We start from the raw sequence: 10000 nt of genomic DNA, 5'->3' as shown, positions 1-10000 counted from the left end.
ATGCTCAACAGGATGACTTCGCATGCACGTGTGCTTTCATGCAGTCGTGTGTGCAACCATGTCTGCTTATGTGCAAACGGGCGTGGTTTCATGTATGCAAAAAACTTTCCTGGGCTCTTCTGAAGCACATAAAATTATTTGGAGATATACATTTGTCTTGTTTTCCTCTTAGGCTCTAGAATTGATAACTTTTTTTTAGGATTCTAGCTTTCTCCCCTTGCAGGCATCGGGCACAGAGGACCTCATGGTTTTCCTAAAAATCTTTTTTTTTGTGTTCCTTGTTGTTCCAAACTTAATTTTAATCACTTTTAATTAGATATTTTATTAAAAATAGTGCAAAAAATGACTAATTTCACTAAAAATAATGTAATATAAAACTGATGTTTTTAACTTTATTGTAGTGTTTTAGAAACTACTATGTCTTCAAAAATTGTTATTTTTCATTCCTAGGAATGAAAGCAGTTGTTATATGATGTTTATTTTCAAATTTTGAAAAAATCAAAGGATTCTAGCTTTCTCCCCTTGCAGGCATCGGACACAGAGAACCTCATGGTTTTCCTAAAAATCATTCGTTATGTTCCCTGGTGTTCCAAACTTAGTTTTAATCAATTTTAATTTGTTATTATGTTAAAAACAGGGTAATAAGTTTCTAATTGGACTATAAATAATGTCATATTGTCTGCTATAAAACTGATGTTTTCAACTCCATTGTAGAGATTCTATAATCAACTAATAGAGAATTTAAATAAAAAAGGGCATAAGAAGACATTACCAACAACGACCACAAGATGGAGATATTGTCCAAAGAGGCAAGAAGGGCAAAGCCGCGATAAGGTAAAATCATTTTTTGAAAGAGATTGCTGTCAGAATGCACACCGTCTTACCACTGCAACATGGGGAATAGAGGGAAATGAACACACGCTACGAATCGTCTCAATCACTCCCTAGAGTCGTAAGGCACATTGAAGGGTGCACCCCCATCATTAATCGTTGGGCCTCTGTAAAAGGAAAGCTGTTGAGCAGTCTTTGAAACAGCTCGGATGAAACACTTGATTGCTTCCATGTGCATCTGGAGCCCACTTCTTATTTTCACTTCACGCCGCCCAAAGCATTTCTAAAACAGGAGATTCGCGTTTGGGAATGCGCCCTGCCCTACAAATAAAACAGGTCTACGGGTCTGAAACCTGCTCCACGGAAAACAGTTCTGTTGCGCTTTTGATCAAATGGAGATTCGCTGTTCTTACTTTTTGATGACATAACACCCAAAGGGGCTACTTTGGAGCTGGATTCCAACCAGCATCCTAAAGTTTCTTAGCGGTATCCTTTACAGTCCTCTGTTCGGTCGACAAGGAACAGTAGGGGGCAGCTTTCCTCACACATACAGTGCAATGTACTGTAGTGTTCCCCTTCATTGAATTCGCAGTTCTGCATCAGACCTCTAACTCGTTTCCTTAGCTTGGATTTAAGCCACGAAGCAGGCTTCTACTGTATAAACGTCTAGAGGAATCACAAACTATTTGAGAGGCCACCATCCCAGGGGGAACTGACAAAGTCTATCCCTAAACACCTAGCGCAGTCTCTCGAGAGACTGTCAAAAATCGCTTTCTCTGTTTGCGTTGCAAGTAAGTGAAAACGCGGTCTCAAACCAGAGCTACTTGGCAGCAGCGGCACGTAAATACCACTACTGTTACTGCTCGATACCGACGTTAGCCTACTATACCATGTTCAGCCACCGCTAGAAAATGCACAGCTCTAGAACCGGAGCAAACGACAGGATGGCCAATGCCAAACGGGCACACGTGTCAGACATGGAGAGCGACGAGGATGGGATTTGAACCCATGTGTGCAGAGCACAATGGATTAGCAGTCCATCGCCTTAACCACTGAGCCACCTCGTCGACAGAAGTGGGCTGTCCGGACATGGGTTGGCGCGCTCCAGATGATCTTTTTCTTTTTTTTCCCTCGTACTCGAGGGTCATTTTCCTGTTCCACATGCGATTTCAACATTTTCCTTGGGAGATGTCAAGCCAGCAAGCCACTGCTGTGGTTCAATGGCCAGTGTGGAGATCAGTGGCCCTGTTGTACACAGAAAGCACATCGAGCTCCTTGGACATGAAAAGTTCCAGATAAAAGCCATTTGTCACCCTTTCTCTTGGTGTTGATGTTGCTATTGTATGTAAAGGTGGCAACTTGCTCAGCGAGCAGGCGGAGCACACACCGAATGCAGATGTGTCTGAGTGGTGTGTCCAAGTGGCTGCAAAAGGACAGTGCTCCTGGGGCGCCGTGGCTTAGTTGCTTAAAGCGCCTGCCTAGTGAACAGGAGACCCTGGCTCTGAATCCCAGCGGTGCCTTTTTTGTTCTGTCTTCTCAAACAGAACTGGTCATTATGGACAACCGCCTACGGCTAGACTTAATTAAATGCAAGCATTCATTTCCTGTCTTGAACGACTTGTTTTTCTTAAAATGGATGCAACTTGCAAAACATGAAATACAAACCTTGCTAATCAGCGCTCGCGGCTGGCAAAAAAAAAAGAGGTCAGCAATGTTTTTTTCTTTAACCTTAACCCTGCTAATGGAGAAGAGTTAAACGACCGAGTCTATGCAGCTTAAACGGTCCGCACGTCGGGTTCTTAGCTGAAAGGGTGGTAAATCACACTCACCCCAATCCTTAATCTTTTAAAGAGGATACAAAATTGAACCTAGTCGCCACATCACATACATCCTGTTCAACGATAAATAGGTAACATCTGTAGTGTGCTCTCTGAAGGCACTAGTTCTGTAGGATTTGGGATTTACTGAGACAATTATTCATTGTAGCAGTAAATCACAAAGTTGATTCTTTTGATGGCTTTAGAATCCAACCATGCGACATAACTCAAACAACGCACACACACAGGTACTAATACACGAGGATACATTTATTAATACATAGAATATGCATGTAAACCTAACAGATCTTATCGAGAGGGTTATCAGAATACAAAAGGTATATATTCAGTCAGTTACAAAGAGTTACATATATCAAGAGGACATACGTTCAGTATATCATTCATTTAGACCGTTTCGTAAATGAACTTGGTTATAACTTCTACACTAGATACTCAAAACAAGTACATAACTCTTAGGAATTAAATTGATATCAACTGGTTGGGATAACAATTGAATTCTCGAGCTGTCATGCAGTGAAGTTGAATACTCATCCAATCTCTGGGGATTCAGATCTCCTGCGGGCACAAAGCAGTTGCAGGCTTGTTGCTGTCTAATCCGCGCTCTCTGGCTCTATGCCAGGCTTTGCTGTTCAGCTTGCGACGGTGCTCTGGTGATGTTGACCTTGGGGTTGTAGACCACTTGGATGAGGCTCTCTCTTGGAATCTTGCAGACCTTTAGGCGCCAATGGATGACCATTGATCATGATAGCCAGGCTTAGCTAAGTGCATCCCCATTTGGGAGCTGTACCTTATCAAAAGAAAACATCTTTAAATCAGTCTGCATGAATAGCTTCTCTGTTACTGCACCACAGAGATGAAGAGGGAGATGGGGCCTCATTTGGGAAAGCACAGCAACACTTAATTCTGTCTTATTAATAAGCCTCGCCGCTACAGTACGTACAGTTATAATTCAATCTGAATTAAAAACTACATGTCCCAGTTACCATGGTGGTGCTTGTGATCATTGCGTTTAACCAACGAAACAGGGCGAAAAATCAGTCACATGACTTTGTGGCTGAGTTTAGAAAGCTTAACGTATCAGCAAGACAGCAAAGACATTTTTCCAAGAAAGTTTAGCCTTTGTCACTAATGAAACCGCTAAATAAAGACATAAATATGGAAATTGACAGTTAATTGACTTTTATATTTCTAAATATCACAACATGTTCGAATCCAAGTCATTTTTAATAACAATGGGTAAACTGGGTAAACTATCACAAAGCTTTAAAAAACTTAACATTTTTATTATCAACAAATTGTAAATACGATGTTTACATTGGCATTATTAATTTTTCACTTGAGTATATGGAGGATTGTGAGAGCAGACCCCCCCTCTTAGGCTACATTTTTAATAAGAAATGGAGGCTGTATGCGTTACAATATAAACATTTACTGTCAAACTTTAAATCAACAGTTGATTTAAAGACAATCTGTCAAAGTGCAATGAAACACAATATTGTTGTTGTTGTTGTTGTTATTGTTGTTTTTATCCTGTAAAGCGTTTTGAGAAGCCACCTTTAAAGGCGCTATATAAAGGCGCTGATTCTTATGGAATGTGTTTTCTTTCTTCTTTTTTTTCAGCATAGAATAAACCTGTTACAGTACTTGATTCTTATGGATGCCCGGTTCCGCCGGGGATTCAAAATAAAACATGGAATCACGTGTCTAAGGAAATAGCATTATAACTATATCCATGCACAAACAGTAGCATGTTACATTATTAATTTGGGTGTCTCCTCTTGCCAGAAAGCGCTAAATTGCATTTTGAGTGCGGTTTTTGACTTTTTTTAAATTACAACCCATACATAAGCTGATACTGTTTAGACTTTTAATTATTTTAAACTGTATTACAGCAGCACAATGTGCTTTTTCACGAAACCTAGAGTACTGAAATGTCTTGCGTTGTACAGCTTTTCAGCTAAATATATTTATCGCTTACACCTGACACTTGATGTGCCCGACAAAAACCAGTTGAACAGCTCTGTTGGAGGTTTGCAGATCAGATCAGATTCCCTTCCCCCCACAGAAAGACAGACTTATTAGTCGCTATTCACTGCGACAGCAGCTCCAATTTCAGGCGTAAGCGATAGATCCCAGTTTAGCCGATCTTGTTACAGCATGTTCCAGTTTACTCTTATTAACCATATTAATTTTAAGTGCTTAATGCCATTTTTTGACCACGCACGAATATTCTTATGTCCATACCTTTGCAAGGGAATCAGTGTGAATTGTAATACTAATTAAATAACCGCGGGCACTTTCCACCCCCTCTGACAGCAGGAACATAACCCATTCTCAGCTCAGCAGCTCATTACAATATAGGGTGTTCAAATCTTTTGCTGCCTCAAAAAGCTTTAGAGAACTTAACATTTCTATTATCAACAAATTGTAAATACGACGTTTACATTGGCATTACTAATTTTTCACTTGAGTGTATGGAGGATTGTCAGCTGTCACTGAGAGCAGTTAATTAAATGTATTTTTTGATTCACAATCAGACAAATGCAACATAAATTGTTATCTTTGTCTTCTAAGTATATTAATAAACTTTCAGCATAGCTTTCTCCTAGTTTAGATTAATTTTTCTTGGGATTTTGGGATCAAACGTGGAAAGATTAGATTAGTAATCGTTTTTATTTTTTAAATACATTTTAGAAAAGTGTAATCTATACTTAAAAGCTGTATAAAAGCTGTATAAAAGACACTCGATATTAATGGAGTTTAGTTGATACTTTTTAAACTTTTAATTATTTTAAATTGTATTACAGCATTGTACACATGCTTAAAAGAGAAGAAAACGCAAGCCTTCTTCAGGTGTGAGGGCATTCTGCTCAGAATGAAACACTAAAATGTAATGTAGGCTCTGAATGGGTTCAATTATGATTTGGGCTTGATTAAGGTCGCTGCCTTTCATCCAAAATCTTGCTTGAATCCTTCTAAACTAAAAATTAGACATGAGCAGGGGCTCTGGTGAAATTTCTCTTTTTTTAATTTCTCTTTTTTTCTTGGAAAAATATCTTACCCGCTGCAATCCGGGCACAGAAGGATTAAAAGAAGCCAGACAGGCAGGGGGAAGAGTGAGTTCTAGATAAAGAGGTATCCAGGTAACAGTGAAGGTAACAGCCGCAGACGTGGCCTACTTAGCCCGCCAGGGTTACCCTACTCTCCCGGAGGAGGCCCACCGGGAAATAGCGCTCCAGGCGTTCCTGGCCCCGGCGCCGACTGAGGTGCAGTGCCACGTGATGCTGGCCGCACTGGTCCCCTTGGAGCAGGCCCTGGCTCTGGCTGAGCAGACTGATGCCGTATTCGAGGAAACCGGTGGGCGCCAACGGAGGGGCGCACGGGGAATCAGATGGGGAGGAGGAGACGCCCAGCGCGACGATGCTGGGGGAGCGATGACGGCTGGTCATCTGCCACTGCTGTGGGGAGAGGGGACACATCGCAGGCAACATGAAATTGTCAGGGACATTCAGCTATATACAAAGAAGAGACAGACAAAGTAATAATTCTATATTAACGTGGCCTACATATTGACGCAATGATCAAACTAACTGACATGTTCTGATTCAGATCCCCTGCAGTTCATAATAATTAGAACAATAGCAATGCTGAGTCCTCCCCACCCTACTGAGTACAAATTCAGCTGCTCTCCAGTTCTGTTCTGCATGTTTTTTCATTGCAATTGAGCTCGGAGCTGGAGATGAACTCCATACAGTTCTGTGTTACCTAGCCCGCACTTGCGTGCTAATTTACGGGTTGTGGCAAATGCTTTTTTATAGTTCATATACATGACGGCAACCTGTTACCGAGGAACCTGAGAGGTTTAAAAGCCTCACGAGCCAGGCAGGACTCCAACCTACAATCTTCTGATTCGAAGTCAAACGCGTTATCCATTACGACACTGGCCCATGGAACATGCGCTTGCACTCTACCACAGAGAACAGAAATAGTGTTGATGTGTCGTGCTGAAATTCCGATTGATTTTGAATTCAAAGAAAAAAGGTTTTCTTCCAAAACACCATGAAATTGTCACATCTTGCAGACAATAGGTGTATTCCATGTTGAAAAGAGAAGAAAGAAAACCATGGAGCCTTTTACAGGTGTGAGGCTTCTTCAGGTGTGAGAAGACCTCACAGTCGAAATGCTGTGTTTCCGTTCTTCTCTTTTCAGCATGCAATAAACCTATTACTTGATCCTTTGCAGCCGAGGCATGCTGAAGTAGCTACCCAGCTGAACATCTAGCAGACTCTACAGTACTTCTCTCCTGTAGAAGTAAAGCAGGGCTTGCTGGGTGAGCTTTTGCTCCGGTAAATTAGGTCACGTGTCATGTTAAATCACTTCTTCTAAACACAACATTTGCTGGTGCTAGCTTTCCCCATGAAAAGAGACATTTCCCTTACAGTACATGACATATCGTTTTTATTCTATCAATAAGTATAGAAATTAAACAAAAGAAAAAATGGTGTCGCCAAAGAATGCACAGCTCTGTCGCCTTGGGGAGGTGTCAAGGGCATTGAGCTCCTTGGACATGAAAAGTGCCCGATAAATGCCATTTCTCATCATTTCTCTTGGCGTCAGTTCTGCTATTAAATGGGACGGAGGCAACGGGCTCAGAGAGCAGGTTAAGTGCACACCGAATGCAGATGTGTCTAAGTGTCTGTAAAAGCGCGGTGCTCCGCTGGTGCTGTTCCCTAGTGGCTTAAAGTGCCCGCCTAGTAAGCAGGCGATCCTGGGTCTGAATACCAGCGGTGCCTCTCTCCGTGTCTTGTTGTGCCGAATGTCTCATTTCAGACAAACATGTACAGCTTGGTTCAGTTTAATGCAAGAATTCATTTCCTTTCTGGAATAACTTGTTTTTGAAGAAATCCATACAGCTTGTGAAAGATGAAATCCATTTCTTGGTTGTCAGTGGAAAAAGATTGCCGGCTGCAAGAAGCGCAAGTGATTGTTTTCTTTGACCATAAACCTGCAAATGTAGAGAGCACAAGCGGCCGTCAGTCTCTGTGGCGCAATCGGTTAGCGCATTCGGCTGTTAACCGAAAGGTTGGTGGTTCAAGGCCACCCAGGGACGCATGTCTCATTTTTTCCAATGTAAACATCATCACCGCTAAAGAAGATGGTGCAGAAAGCTCCACAGTCGAAACATTGTGCTTCTTTTCTTCTCTTTTCAGCATGGAGTAAACCTTTGCTTGATCCTTTGCAGCCTACGCATGCTGACACAGCTACCTTTCTCTTAACGCGCCTCAATCATTATTCACCAAAACCATCAGCAGAATGTGTCGCCTTTGTGGTGATGTCACTCCTCTGCTTCACAAATGTCCTTAGTGACGGACCATTCCTTTCTGCCATTTTTCCGGAGCGGTTATTGATTGCTCCATCATTTCCCTCATACTTTCCATCCCTAGATTGAAAAAAAAAACAGAAACAGGCTGACAGGACGACAATCAAATTGCAAAAACTCATCAAAGCACTCGATAGAGTATTTGAATCCACAAGTAGCTACGAGCAACTTTGTCCTGGCTTGCATGAAAGTCGGAAAATGTCAAAAAGAAAAAGATGGTGGCTTCTTCATATTCGTTCTTTTATTTTTAGTTCGTTGGCTCTTCTGTCCATTGTCCTCCTGCCTGGCTCTTGACCTGTGACTGTCTGAACGCACACAGTAAAATTTCATGTGGGGGATTTGTCCTGAGCCTCTGTGAAAGACCCACCCACCCCCATAAATAACTGCTCTAGAAACACGATTGCAAAACTAAACCACAGCTTAAAGAGGAGCTTGTCATGACCGCCAGGCAGTTAAGACCAACTCTTAAGCGATCTAATCAGCACCAGCAGTGGGTGATTATTAACAAACGCTGCCGCACGAGTTAACCCACCTGCACACACTCCACCGTGCGGTACACAGTGCTATTTTTACCATCTTTACCTGCTTCCCGCTGCTCAGTATTGAGTCTATTCCTTGAGAGCTCTACCTGGCATTTTTTCCATTACCTCGTTTATTCTGGATATTGGACTCCCCTTCTGCCTTTTTGACTTTGGACCTCGCCTCTCACCTCGGACTGTTTGCCACCAGTGTTCTCCCTGGATTACGACTTACCTTACGCCTCTTGACCACGAAACAAAGCAAAGCAGAGCAAAACAAAACGAACAAACGAAAACCCTCACGTCCCGCACTTGCATATAACGCCGTTACGTGCCCAAGCGGTATTGTACGTCATCCTAGCACTGCACCCCGGGGCGTACGGTATATGGGAACGAGCACACGCCACGAATCGTCTTGAATCACTCCCTACAGCTGTAAGGTGCCTTGAAGCGTGCACCCCCAACTTTCTTCTTTGCCCATCTGTGAAAGGTAAACTGTTGAACAAACTCTGAACCAGCTCTAAGGAAACTAATCCGATTAGACGTTACTTTGACTCATCTTTTTACGCTCAGTGCTGGATTGCTCAAACTCCAGCTAGGGTTAGGGTTAGCATTCCCACGCTACTTAGACACTTTGTTTACGCTCAGTGCTGGATTTTGGGAACTTCAGGATGAGTGGGAATTTTCTCCTATCTGTCAATTCTGTTTTGTTTTGGAGACTCTTGGCTGCCTATGTTGTACAGTGCAGCGTGAAGGAAACATTTTCCAAAACTGTGTCAGCTCAAAAGTTGTAAGAAAACCTCTCCAGCTGCTTTAACTCTCTTCATTTTTGTCATTTAATGTGACACTCGATGTATAACTGGAGCCTCACATATGCAAATGGTGAGGCTCCAGTTCGACACCCAGTTCGACACCACTTTACAGTATATGACAAAAGCATGGCAGACTGTGCCGGACCGGCAGATAACTTCCGCTTATTTTTACCATATTAAACATTGGAAATCCTCCCACTTGTATTTGTGACACTTGATTTTGGCTCCACCTAAGACACTCTTAAATCTTCAAACACTTTTCTCTTCTCCCGCAACACTCTTGTCTGTCGGCACTATGTGGCAGCGTTGCATGACAACCCCTCTCACCACGGAAAGGAACCTAACAGCTTTGGTAAGAGAGGAGAAAAGGACCTGGCCAGTACGGGGCTCGAACCCGTGACCTTGGCGTCATTAGCACCACGCTCGAACCAACTGAGCTAACCAGCCTCACAACAGTGCTCCTCTCTGTGCTGCAAAAAATCGAACTCAGGGAATTTCTTTTGTCCTCCTTTGAATAGAAAGCCTTGTAATTCAGTGTAAGGGCTTTCTCGTGCAGTTTCATGGTTCTTGTAACCCAAATCCTACACTGGCCTGAAGTGCCCCCCCATTTCACAGCATTTT

At 42.5% G+C, this 10000-nt stretch overlaps 3 non-coding genes across 3 annotated transcripts; 1 reads left to right on the top strand and 2 right to left on the bottom strand.

The window, feature by feature from the left end:
- Positions 1 to 1816: 1816 nt before the first annotated feature.
- trnas-gcu (transfer RNA serine (anticodon GCU)) lies at positions 1817 to 1898 on the bottom strand. The gene has a single exon. It is a non-coding gene; the product is annotated as a tRNA-Ser (tRNA).
- Positions 1899 to 7705: 5807 nt separating this feature from the next.
- trnan-guu (transfer RNA asparagine (anticodon GUU)) lies at positions 7706 to 7779 on the top strand. Its single transcript has one exon. It is a non-coding gene; the product is annotated as a tRNA-Asn (tRNA).
- Positions 7780 to 9752: 1973 nt separating this feature from the next.
- Positions 9753 to 9826, bottom strand: trnai-aau (transfer RNA isoleucine (anticodon AAU)). Its single transcript has one exon. It is a non-coding gene; the product is annotated as a tRNA-Ile (tRNA).
- Positions 9827 to 10000: the final 174 nt, after the last annotated feature.

This window comes from Lepisosteus oculatus, unplaced genomic scaffold (assembly GCF_040954835.1).
Source record: "Lepisosteus oculatus isolate fLepOcu1 unplaced genomic scaffold, fLepOcu1.hap2 HAP2_SCAFFOLD_40, whole genome shotgun sequence".
NCBI lineage: Eukaryota > Metazoa > Chordata > Actinopteri > Semionotiformes > Lepisosteidae > Lepisosteus > Lepisosteus oculatus.
Note: the sequence above shows the minus strand (reverse complement) of the source record. Positions and strands in the feature narration are given on the sequence as shown.